Below are 13,393 nucleotides of genomic sequence, written 5' to 3' on the forward strand. Positions count from 1 at the left end.
TGCACATTTTAGAGTGGCCTTTTATTGTCCCCAGCACAAGGTGCACCTGAGTAATGATCATGCTGTTTAATCACTTCTTGATATGCCACACCTATCAGGTGGATGGATTAACTTGGCAAAGGAGAAATGCTCACTAACAGAGATGTAAACAAATTTGTGCACAAAATTTGAGAGAAATAAGCTTTTTGTGCGTATGGAAAATTTCTGGGATCTTTTATTTCAGCTCATGAAACATGGGACCAACACTTTAAATGTTGCGTTTATATTTTTGTTCAGTGTATTTACTCCTTCGGTTTATTAAAGTGTAAATGGATCGAGTGATCCGAGATCGATGTCGAATCCCAGCTCATAGACGGTCAAAAAGACTTTCAGGAAGTGAACATCGGTCTGAGGGCTAGATTAACAAATTCTGGGCCCCTGGGCACCTCTCCTCCTATCAACTCAACCTCAGCAAGTTATATCTAAAACTATGTTGATTACAAAATTCAATTGATTGTTCGGTAGGCTACAGCAGCCAATAAACAATGAACCTCACACCATCTATAAATGTAATTAAACCATATGTACCAGCAGTGAGCATAACAGCATGTAATAATAAACAAATGTGCCTCTTACCTTAGAAGATCGGCCTCTTTCTTGATTTCTTCCTTGAGAATTCAGTCACCACGTTATCAAAGTTCAGCTCTCTGACAAGTTTGGACTCAATAGCCATCAATGAAAGAGCACTAAGGCATTTCTGACACATACTTGTTCTGAGTTCGTTTTTTTATTCTTGCCATTTGCGAAAATTATTGTTCACATTCAGTTACAAGTAGAGTCAAGAAAAGTCTCAGGGCAACAAACACATTTGGAAAGGTTGATTGTAGGCAGTTTTGAGGGTGATTTATCCTGCTCAGCTCTTACAAAGAATTTAAATTGAATGAGCTCGTCTGCAAAGCTCTGATCCAAATCAGCTGGGTAAGCAAATGAGGAAAGTGTATTGGCCCGCTTACGAATATCACTGGTGTCAGACTCCTTGTCATCAGACAGAACTCCAAAGCAATCATTCAGAGGCCTGTATGCATCCAGTCGTTGATTGAGACAGCTGACTAACTGATCAATCATCAAGTTGAAAGTCTCAACTTGAAATTTGTGGCTCCATCGCGTGCATGACAGGGATTTCAGAGTCATATTTACTTTGATGTCAGCATTGTGAAAAACTTTATTCCACCGGTGAGTTGACACAGCGCAAAAACTGTACGGACTGGACTGCAGCATCCCAAAAAAATTACTTACCTCTTGGCAGCTGTTCTCAATGGTATTGACACCAATTCAAAGAATGTGCAGCACACGGTACGTAATAAATTACATTTTGTTTTGTTTGTTTAAATGGGCCTGAAGACCATTATATTGGCCGGACATGTTACTGGCATTGTCATATGATTGGCCGTGACAATTAGACAGATCCAAGCAAAGGTGACAGATCATAGCAAGTACACTATCAGCCAGGCTCGCCCCAGTATGGCTTTCAATAGGCTCGAATCCAATAAATCATTCAACAACTTTCCCTTCATTATTAATGAACCTGAAAATAAAAGTAAGCTGGTCCACATGAGATAGGTCCGGTGTTGAATCCACAATAACTGAAAAATACTTGGCATGCTGTAGCTCGGCTGCAATGACCTGCTTAGTTTTCTCCCCCATTAGCGCAATGAATTCCTTGCATATTGTAGAAGACAAATAGGATGTACTGCCTCTACCCTTCTGACCATATTTCTGAATGTGATCAGCCAAAAAGGCATCAAACTGAGAAATCAGCTCTAAAATTCCCAAGTAGTTTCCACTGTGCGCTGACCCTAGAAGCTCATCGTCGCCATGGAATGGGAGGTCTCTCACTTAAAAACTTGATCACGGCAACAACGCGCCTCAGCACTTCTATCCAATTCTTGCTCTCCCCCTCCAGCCTGACCCAAAAATGTAATTTTTTTGACCCACACCCGAACCACAAACTGCGAAAAAGTTCACATTCCGACTCGACCCCAACCCTAGGGTACTTGACCCAATACAGAACTCTACCTTGAACTCTCTGTGAAGTAACTCTCCCCCATATGGCAGAACTACAGCCTTTATATAGCTTAGCCCTAGGTAGCTCCAACTCTGGGCTAAATTAATATGAAGGGTTAATAAAGACATTTCCATAATGAAATTCATATTAAAACACTGTACAGAGTATTTTATCTTTAAATCAGAGTACAATCATCAGCTTTAATCCTCTGCTTACCTGTTAAAAGTTTTTACCCTGAAAGGCACGTATCCGCCTAACCAGGTAAAAACATTAGGAAAAAGTTCCTCTATTGGAATCAATGGTGCTCACTCACGAAGCTAAATATGTGTAGTGACGTGCTTCCGCCCCCAATCCAGTAATATTTATTCCCAGTAAATTTCAGTTTCATTTTACCCATTTTCAAAACAGTTTTAGAAGACGCCCACATTCCCATCTGAATACAGGTTAGTACATGCAGGGAACCACCATATGTATTTGTCCTGGCACAGAATCCGCATTAAATACACCTCACTGTCTACTAGGTAAGGATGACTGCCCAAGGCTGGCTATTATTATTTATGACCACCAGGTAAAATCATGGCCAAGGAACAGGTGATTCAAACCAACAATGATTCCAAGCCCTGATGTTTACAGACAGTAACATACTAAGCAAGTTATGTTATCTAATTCTTGACCATTTCCAGGTACAACAACAACAACAACAATAAACAATATGCTCAATGTTGTTTCAGGAATAGATTTTAGATTTTTAAGATGTTTTACCTTGTAAGCCTATGGTGGAAATATAAGCATTATTTTTTCTTGGTTGTTTGTTACAAGTTTTGTATTGGCAGTTTGTATTGATTTTTTCAGATAATTATGCAAATTGCATTTCAGTGTTAAGACCTTGATACATTTGACCCCATGTGCCTAAACAACATACACTTGCATTCTCTGAAAGTGATTTGATGTGAAGAAATAAACATTCTATTGAAACAGTATCCAGCTGTGTCTCTGCAGTAACTCCGATATGTTACAAACATCCCTTGTTAGCTATTTCCTTTCCTGGATTACATAACATCCGCAGTTTTCAGTTCTACTTTCTGTTTTTAGGTTCCAGGACAAACATGTTGTAAGAAAATATGTGCAATGTCTCTGGCTGTTGCTTGCCTGAGAAAAGGGCATAAGAAAGAATTATTCTGCTCTGCGCTACAGCTGATAAGCTAAAACAAGTGCAGCCTGTGATGTCTCTGTTTTGCAGAACAAATCATTTACTTCATTGGATAGCAAATTCATGATTCTGGGCATATTGCCAAGGAGTTATCTTGTCAGCTTGGCCATGAAGAAGTTGCAAGCGAGGGGCCTGGTTCGGACAATAGTGGAGTGCCTGATAAGAAACAGCTGTTTGTTGTGCAAGGCTTTTGTGTTGTTGTGACAATTGAAGTATACAGAGCCCCTTTCACACTGGCACTCTGTTCGTAAGCTGACGAAATAACAGACAGCCACGCCTGCCTGAAGGTTACATTTACGCAAGAAACATTTCTGTTTAGCCATATTTTTTGTTGCTTGAGACACACCATGAGCCAGTTTGCAACAGAGATGAAAAAACATTTGCTCTACTCAACATTTGGGCCAACAATTCAATCCAGAGAAGCTTGGATGGAAGCGTCCTTAACAAGCTGCTTTTGGGGCATTTATACACACATTGGTTACTTGCGTATGTCACCCAGGTCAACCCTGCTTTAACAAAAGCAGTGTGAAATCACATAGCCGACCTGCATGACACCGGGTGCTGACCCGGGTAAGTTTCGACTAGGGTAGGGCATGTCAGTGTGAAAGGGGCTTAGGACTATATTTTGTTATTAAGGACCTTTAGTTTAATCCTGCTTAGGTCCAGAACGCTGCTCTGTAATGTCTATTTCCTAATCTGCTTCAATAAAGAATATTTTATTTCAACTCCTTACAATGTAACGTGCAGGAAGCAAATCGCATACAACGTCACCCTAGCGTGAAAACAATAAAGTGCCATGTGCCAATTAAGTTGAGATTTTGGTTAGCAATTATGATGATAAACACACAGACATAAGCCCAGCCTAGAAAACATTCAGAGAAAACAATTCTGCAGTTACATAACTGTCGAAGTGTTTTGAATTAATAAAATAATTTCATAAAACCTACCTGTTGTGCATTTCCATTCGCTATGCTGGTCTCAAATGTGTCGTTCTGAAAGAAAAAACATTACAATAAGATGTATTTTATTTTTATTTTAATATCTCTGGTACTACACTAGGTTCAACACATCTCTGTTTGCAAGCCATGCTTGCAGATAGTGTTCCTTGATCATTTCATCTGGTGGGTAAAACATTGCCCCCACCCTTTCAACATCTTTTTTTGCCCTATCATTAACCAACCTGCTGTTCCCCTCTTAAATGACATGCTTTTAGTCAGTAATATGCTTTGAACCAGAAGACACTGGAAATGATTTAGCAAGTGACACAGTAACTGAGTTCCTGAGAGTAAAGAATGGTAACTAAGAACTTTCTTTAACCTAGTGTACCAGATATTATTTAATATAAAAATACATGTTTTGTTCAACATATCTCTACAAGAACATGACATATAAGATTTATGGAATTATGTTGTTAACTACAACTGAGGAAGGACTGTGTTTTACCACTGTGGGGGCATTATTGAAGGAGTATTTACCGCAGTCATTTATAATAACAATTTTAATTGCTTTTAGATTATTTACAAAATTGAGTTCAAATTGACTTCAACTCATATGCATCTTTTTCATGCACGTAGCATACTGCTGCTACTACAGTATACCATATGGGTAGGTGTCACAAACACGGCTGCAGTGGGTGACGTCAGACCAGAAACAGGAAATAAACAACAAGAGAGATGGAGTTTGGTGGAGCTGAGCGAATGGTCTCGTTCAGCATTTAATAGTGCACAGACAGAAAATAAACGGTTGTAACAAACAAAAAAACACAGGACACGGCACATTCGCCAAAACAAAAGAGACAAACAAAACAGACTATCAAATAAACACGGTGAGCTGATTTAACAATTATTATTATTCTATTTATTACCTCTGTCTCCAATCCCATTCTCCACTCACCAAACACGCAACCTCGAGTGGGTGAAAACATGCAGCTTTTATGCAGCTGTACCGAGACTCGATTGCTAATCAATCATTCAATTGGAGTCGCGGTACAACTACACGTGAATTAATAAAGTGCAATTCCCCGTGCTCACATATTACATTTTACTTGCACGTGAAGTGCTGTGCAATCCTCGTGGCTAAATACAAATATACATTTTAAACAATCGTGTTACACAGACCTGTTTATATCCCGTGTACCAATGACTATACACCAACATTAACACAACACAAAATACACACAGGGGCTGGCACTTTGCCACAGTAGGATATGCACTAGCAGAAGCACTATTCTTTTTAAAGATCCACTTTTATGACCACACAGGTAAGGACTTAAAGAGGTAACAAACTGGTAAACCAACAATGTATAATTTCTGATAAAGCCGTGTATACATAAAACTAAACTACTGTATGAAAGAATGCAGATTCTTCCAGGAATCATGTTTTAGTGTAAATTGAACATTACCACATTGAACGACTTTTTCCAAATCCTGCCGATTTCCTCTAAAATTAATACTTCCAGCACAGAGAACATTGGGGGACTATTACATCTGTGGACCAACATGAAGGAGGAAATTGCTTTACAGTGTTTTACCTTCAGAGGAACCCTTTTTAGACGTAATAAGTTAAACTAATCAATGACAAGGACAGGGAGAGAAAGGGGTTCTAAAAATACCTTTAAGAGTCCTTATCCATACCTTAAGACAATGGATTTCAACCTTTTTTTTGTAAAGCTCTAACCCTTCTATCTGGAGGTTTCAGCTCAAGTACCATATGGCAGGACTGAGGCCCTGCACATGTAAATAGTGATTATTTGTTTGATTAAATTAAGTTTAAATATTTTGAATTTAAGTTTGGCAGGGGTGGAGTTAAAATCCAATTCATGCTAAATCCATGTGTGGAGCATGGCTTTGTCTTGATGGATTTATTTTTTTATTTTAATTTTTTTAATTTTAGCGTGACCAATTATTATTTTTTAATTATGTTCCCCCAACTTGAAACGTCCATTATGTTTTTTCTCCTCACCACACGAGTCCCCACATAGCACAGACATTCTGAGGGCGCGTGAGCGTCCTCCGACTCACAAGCCTATGAAGTCACTTTTATGCCGAGCAACCCAGAGCAGAGACGGGCAGTCTACCAATCCCAGAAGATAGAGATCAGCCCTGCTTCTTATCCACTTTGACAATGCTTGGTGTCCGGCCAGTAGGGTTCGCTGTTGTACTATGAGGAGAAGCAATCCCTGTCGGTTTCTCATTCCCCACCCCAGATGCGTCAGAGCCAATGTGACGCCCCCTTCGCAGTCCCCAGCAAAGTTCAGCCTCTTTGCACAGCTTGGATACGAACCGGCACCGTCCAAGCTGTATAACTCAACCAGCATGACAAGCAGCAGTACTGTAACTGGATGACCCTTGATTGATTAATTAATTGATGGTCAATCAAGCCCCAGCCACATAGTCCTTTGTTTGGAGAGTTACCGTATTACTTCAAATTGGCGCCTCTGCGTTTATTTTAAATTGATCAAAATGACTGCGGCACTTAAAAGAGTGCGGCTGTTATACGAGGGCGACCTTTATAAATAATACTACGATTTTCAAATGCTGCAATATTTTATAACATTTTAGAAGTATTGCGGTTGCTTATTTTCTGTAATACGGTAGCCTACATGTATGTAGCAGTGTGTGTGGCTAACCTACTTTGACTACAGTACATTTATCGATGACAGTTACCAAGAGTCTATTAGGTGAGAGTTGGAAGGTCATGGGAGTACTATACCAGTGAATCAGGAGTGTGTATTGGTTGTTAAGGAGTGGGACAATGCTGATGTGGCAGTGACGTAGATGTTTTTTCTGCACAAAAATGACTACTCTTTTTTTATTTCTCACTGTAACTTGTTTGTAATTTCTCTGCAAGAAAAACTAAAACTAAATATTCTCATAGATAGTAAGCACGTTGTTTTTATTTGCAAGGGAATTACAATTGAACTAAAAACAAAAGAACAAAACCACCTGTAAGAAAGTAAGAAGGACTGCTGTTCTGTACATAGTTTTTTTTTTTTTTTTTTTTTTTTTTTTTATTGGATCAAAAGTCAAGAAAAAAGCAAAACAGAAAATAAATACAAAATAGTTCCATACAATAGACATCAGTTGTAACATACAATTATCATGGACAGGGGGTTAGAATCTCAATATATAACTAGAACTGACAGGCAGTTTTACAGCTCCCAAGCCCCAGTATCAGTACCTGTCTAAGTGTGTTTAGTTCTCAATATGCCAAGCTGAAAATCAGTAACTTCAACAGTTCTACAGAAGATTTTGAAAGTTTTTTTTTCAAAAATGCATCAGATGACCATCTTGTTTAACGTACAAATGGCATTTTTGAAAATGTAAGTTTTACCGACACAGGCATGATGGTTTTCAATTTTGGAGTGTCTCAAGTGAACCATTTTTAAACTGAAGCAGTTTTAAATATAAGAAAAAAATGTAGGAGTGGCAGCCATAGTGTTTCACGAAACATAACAATTTTAACTTATTTGCATTTTGCTGTCACCGGAACAATGCCTACCAAGTTTGGAGTCTGTTGGTCAGACGGTTTTCAAATAAAAGCAGTCTGTTGTTAAGGGCGCGTTTCGGTGAAATTTGTGGCAGCCATTTTACTATTGAATTGTATCACAGCAGCTTCTGCTTTGCAAGCAGGTTTGGATGCTGATAATATCTGCCAAGTGTCAGATCAAGGAAGAACTCACCCCGCTGTCAGCATGTCTGCTGTCAGTATTGCCAGTAGTAGCCTTGAAGTCCCTGTTCTTGAGCCAGGACTTTTTCTGAGACTTCTGGGATTTTAAGGGGGAGGAGGCCGTTGAGGCCATGTGTACTGCGCACAAGGGGGGGGGGGGGGGGGGGGGGTATATGGCAGTGTGCTCCGCCCCTGTGTGTACTTTGTGTTATGTGTTGCATGGGGTGTGTTAATGTTGGTGTATAAGTATTGGTGCACGGGATATAAATGGGTCTGTGTAGCACAAGTGATTTAAAATATATAATTGTATTTAGGCACTGGGATTGCATAATCACTTCACGTGCAGATAAAGTATGTGAGCACGGGCCTGCACAAATTAGTTCACATGCTGTACGCGATTTCATTGGCCGTCAATGTTGGAACAGTCCTTGTTGGGGTGTGGTTTCCTGCAGGGACTGACTTTCCTGTTCTTTGTCACAGCCCTTTGTCCTATACGGTCAGCATCTTGCTAGCTTCTCTCTAGTTTTCACTTTCCCTAAATGTAAATATATAGTTTCGCACAGAGTGCTGCACCAAAACTGCTTATATAACTACTGTGGAAAAGTAACTGAAGGGAAGTATGTTAGTTTACGGCACAGTAAAGCATTATTCCCTCATACAGGACGTCTATAAAACAAGTGGGTAAATAGACTGCAGTACCAGCGTGCTGACCACTAGAGGTCATTGGTCTGCAGAAATCAAAGCATCACCTGGGTTTAGCCCTTTTGCAAGGCAATCAAATTAAATTGATTGTGACAGGTGGGGAAAAGTCTCTGATTATGCAGCTCTTGCTGAAAGGGAGAGGAGCCAACAAAGATTACAGATTACATATTACAAATTACAGAATAGACTGAGAAGGAGGAATTGTAAAAGAGAAGAAGAAACCTTGAAGGTAAATGGTGTAGCTGTCTTGAGTTAGTTAGGGATACAAATAAAAGTGTAGTAAGGTCAAAAGGCAAAGGCAGCGTGTTTCAATAGGTCTACTTACTACCATTTACCACTCTTCGCAACCCTACCCTTTGACATACCCTTTACATTTTTTGCTCTACTAAGTAGTACTACAGTTGCAATAAAAGGTAGAATAATCTGATTAACAATTCATTTTCCCCCTTTTTAATTTCTGTATAATTTATGCCACAACAGTTTGGGACTGACAAAATGCTGGTTTAGGACAAACTACCAAACAGCCCTTCTGCTGCCGGCGTTGCCACTGCAGGGGGGGTGTGGCAAAATGATTAATAGTGTGCAGGTGTAGGTGATCAATGAACAGACAAACCGTTATAATCCAGGAGCAAAGTTTGTTGAATGATCTTTTTGTGTCTAGCGCCTGACATTGAAACAAACAGTAAACAATAATGATGTTAAGTAAAACAGCAGCGTGTATTACTTACTTTATAATCCCGGGGTTTGCCCCGCAAATAATAGTCCTGTTTTTATTATACACCCACACAAAACACAAAACACATACAAAAGTCTGTGAGTTAGTGCTAGTGGTGCAAATACAGTTTATTGTGATACTGTGCTTTGCTGTTCCGGGTTTGTGCTCGCCTCTTGTGACAGTTCTGGAACGTGTTAGCTGTCTAGTGATTGTAAAATCACTATAACAAATGAACACTCACAATACGGATACACAAAACACAGTTCCTTCCTGGTCACTTTTCATAAACCCCTTGGTAAACGATTGCAGCCGCTCCTCCAATCCGCGGCTGCCACATTATTTCCCTTTCGGGTCAATGAGTTAGTGTACTGAAGCTCTGTCTCTTTTCTACATGACCGACTTCCTTTTAAACCTCGGGACGAAATGTCAGGCCAAGTAGTCCAGAGTACTCTGTTTCGGGTTACTTACCGCCCACACAGGTTGGGAGGGAGATTTACCACCAAGAATCATTGTCTCACACCATGGCCGCCAGAACTGCTGTTGGCGCCTCCGCAGCCAAGAGGCCAGTTCCCATCACCTGGGTGTCCTTTGCTATATTATTGTATTATTGCTGTTTAATGTATTTTACGTGTGCCGTTTTTTTGGGTTGGCAGGGGAGGGTTAATTGCCTCCCCTGCCAAAACAAATACACATGTAGAATGTGCCAGAGTTGGACTGAATTACTGAGAAGCAATAAAGCTCAGGCATGGCTGCATAAAACGGCAGCAACCACTCAGTCAGGAGAAAGGGTTGAATGGAGACGGAGTTGAGAGGAACACAAGAGTGAGAGAGAGATCCATCACAAAGTAAAACCTAAACAAATGCTACTCGTGCTGCGGATAGACCGCCATGATACTTGTTTTGTTTGTGTATATTTATTTTGGCCATCTTAACATTTTGTTTTGTAAAAGTCTTTTGTTTGTTGTGTGTCTATTTCCTGGTCTGGTGATGTCACCCACCAAGCCATCGTGCCACAAGGACACACAAAAAATGTAGTTCGGTATTAGAGAGTCCACACTTCTGACAATTAGCACTACCTGATGCGATCTAATTTAGAGCCGGACTCAAGACTACCCCTTGAGGTAGTCTCGAGTCTGGTTCTCGAGTACAGTATTAAACGTTGTGTAGTGTAGACGATAAATGTATTCAGCACTTTTAGCCAGCTGAAAGGCAACTAATACTGTCAATATTACACGCACAATGCACAAACACGGTCACCAGCCCTGGGTGAGTACTGTAGTGCTCGTGGTGCAAAATACAAGTCATCATTATACAGGTGCAGTGATGTCTGGGTTAGTGCTGGCCTCTGGTGACAGCTCTGGATCGTGTTAGCTGTCTACTAATAATAACAGCAAGTAACAATTACAGACAAACAAACAAAACACTCACTGTACGATAAACACAATACTGGTCCTTCCAGGTTGTTTTCTTAACCTTAAACGTCGCTCTGTCCCCTATTTGTATTGTAAGTCATGATCCTTTAGTAAACTATTGCAATCGCAACTCCAGTCCGCAGCTGCCACATCGTTCCCTTCCGGGTCGATAAGTTAGTGCATCAGAGCTCCGCCCCCTTTCTAGATGACCAACTTCCTTTTAACCCTTGGGAAGGAATTGTAAGGCCATCCGGCCCAAGGTACTCCAGGGTAAGAACCATTCTATTTTTGTCACAGAACTACATTAAGGTTACCACACTTCCCAGGAAAATTGAGATTGTCAGTTTTCAGCTTTAATTTTTTATCCTGGGCCGGTCGGAAAACAGTAAAATAGTAATTGTCCCGGTTTACCTACTGTATGTAGGCAAGTTAATAGCAGAGTAATGTATTAGGTTGTGTGACCGCACAATTCAAAAATAAAATTAGTTTAATCATAATGATTATGCGTACTGGTTAAAGACTTGGACACAAAACCACTACAACTCGTACTACTAGTTTTTTTGGATATATATATATATATATATATATATATATATATATATATATATATATATATATATACACAGTGCCTATAGAAAGTCTATACCCCCTTTCAAAATTTTCACCTTTTGTTGCCTTATAGCCTGGTATTAAAATGCATTAAAATAGTTTTTTTTTTCATTTATCTACACATCCTACCCCACAACTTCCAAGTGAAAAAAATATTCTAGAAATGTGTAGAAAATGTATTAAAAATGAAAACTGAAATAGCTTGGATGGATCAAAATCACAAATCAACACCAAGTGGCCTCCATCTGTGCTAAATTGTAGTGATTCACATGATTTCAGGATAAATTCAGCAGTTCCTGTAGGTTCCCTCTGCTCATTTCAAAGCAAAGACTCAACCATGAGCACCAAGGCACTTCAAAAGAACTCTGGGACAAAGTTGTTGAAAGGCACAGATCAGGGGATGGGTATAAAGAAATATCAAAGGCCTTGAATATCCCTTGGAGCATGGTCAAGAAAATTATTAAGAAGTGGAAGGTGTATGGCACCACCAAGACTCTGCCTAGATCCGGCCGTCCTTCCAAACTGGATGACTGAGCAAGAAGGAGACTGATCAGAGAGGCTACCAAGAGGCCAGTGGGAACTTTGCAAGAGCTACAGGCTTTTATGACCAAGACTGGTCAAAGTGTGCATGTGACAACAATGTCCCAAGCACTCCACAAATCTGGCCTGTATAGTAGGGTGGCAAGAAGGAAGCCATTACTCAAGATAGCCCACTTTGAATCCCGTTTGAAGTATGCAAAAAAAACTCTCAGGAGATTCTGTAGCCATGTGGCAAAATGTTTTCTGCTCTGACAAAACTAAAATGGAACTTTTGGCCTAAATACAAAGTGTTACGTTTGGTGCAAACCCAACACTGCGCATCACCCAAATAACACCATCCATACTAAGAAGCCTGGTGGTGGCAGCATCATGTTATGGGGATGTTTTTCATTGGCAGGGACTGGGGCATTTGTCAGGATAGAAGGGAAATGAATGGAGCAAAGTACAGAGAAGTCCTTGACGAAAACCTGCTGCCTTCTGCAAGACAGCTGAAACTGGGACGGAAGTTCACCTTTCAGCATGACAATGACCCAAAGCACATAGCCAAAGCTACATTGGAGTGTCTAAGGAACAAAAAGGTAAATGTCCTTGAGTGGCCCAGTCAGAGCCCTGACCTAAATCCAATTGAAAATTTGTGGCATGACTTGAAGATTGCTGTCCATCAACACTCCCCAGGAACTTGACAGAGCTTGAACAGTTTTGTAAAGAAAAATGGTCAAATATTGCCAAATCTAGTTGTGCAAAGTTGGTAGAAATCGATCCCAACAGACTCACAGCTGTAATTGCTGCCAAAGGTGCTTCCACCAAGTATTAACTCAGTGTGGAGAATGGTGTGTAGATAAGTGGAAAAAAATCCTCATTTAAATGCATGAAACTCTTAGGCACTGACACAACAAAACGTGAAAAAAGTTATACTATGACTAATATATTATCGTACTGTTATTAATTAGTAATCAGTAAGTTATTTTTTTTAATAATATATATATAATTATATATATAGATATATTATATATATATATATATATAATATATATTATATATAATAAATTTGTTTAAATATGACCCATGTACTGACATTTGTTGTTTATAATATATTGTATTCATTCTCAACCATATGGTTATATTTACTGAAGTGCGATTTTGCAGCAATAATGCAGAGGGATTAAGGTCATACAGCACAACATTATAGCATTTTTGTTTTAGGCAACAGTTTCCATTTCTATTCTACCACATGTGGATGGATTATTAAACGTGTTATGGTGAAGGAATGCGGTGAGATACTCAATGCACTTCACATACATCACTTACTCTGTCACGTCAATCCACTAGTTCTAAGAATCATAACGTAGATGGCGCAACCAGCTGTGCACAGGTCGGTTATACGCAGACATATCCAGTTTTCTGGGAGATGTAGTTTAATTCTCTATAAGCCATACTGCATGAAATTCCTCCCAATCAAAGTTGCCGTCAACTACATTTCCCGAAACGCCTTG

Source organism: Polyodon spathula, chromosome 5 (genome assembly GCF_017654505.1).
Source record: "Polyodon spathula isolate WHYD16114869_AA chromosome 5, ASM1765450v1, whole genome shotgun sequence".
NCBI classification, from domain to species: domain Eukaryota; kingdom Metazoa; phylum Chordata; class Actinopteri; order Acipenseriformes; family Polyodontidae; genus Polyodon; species Polyodon spathula.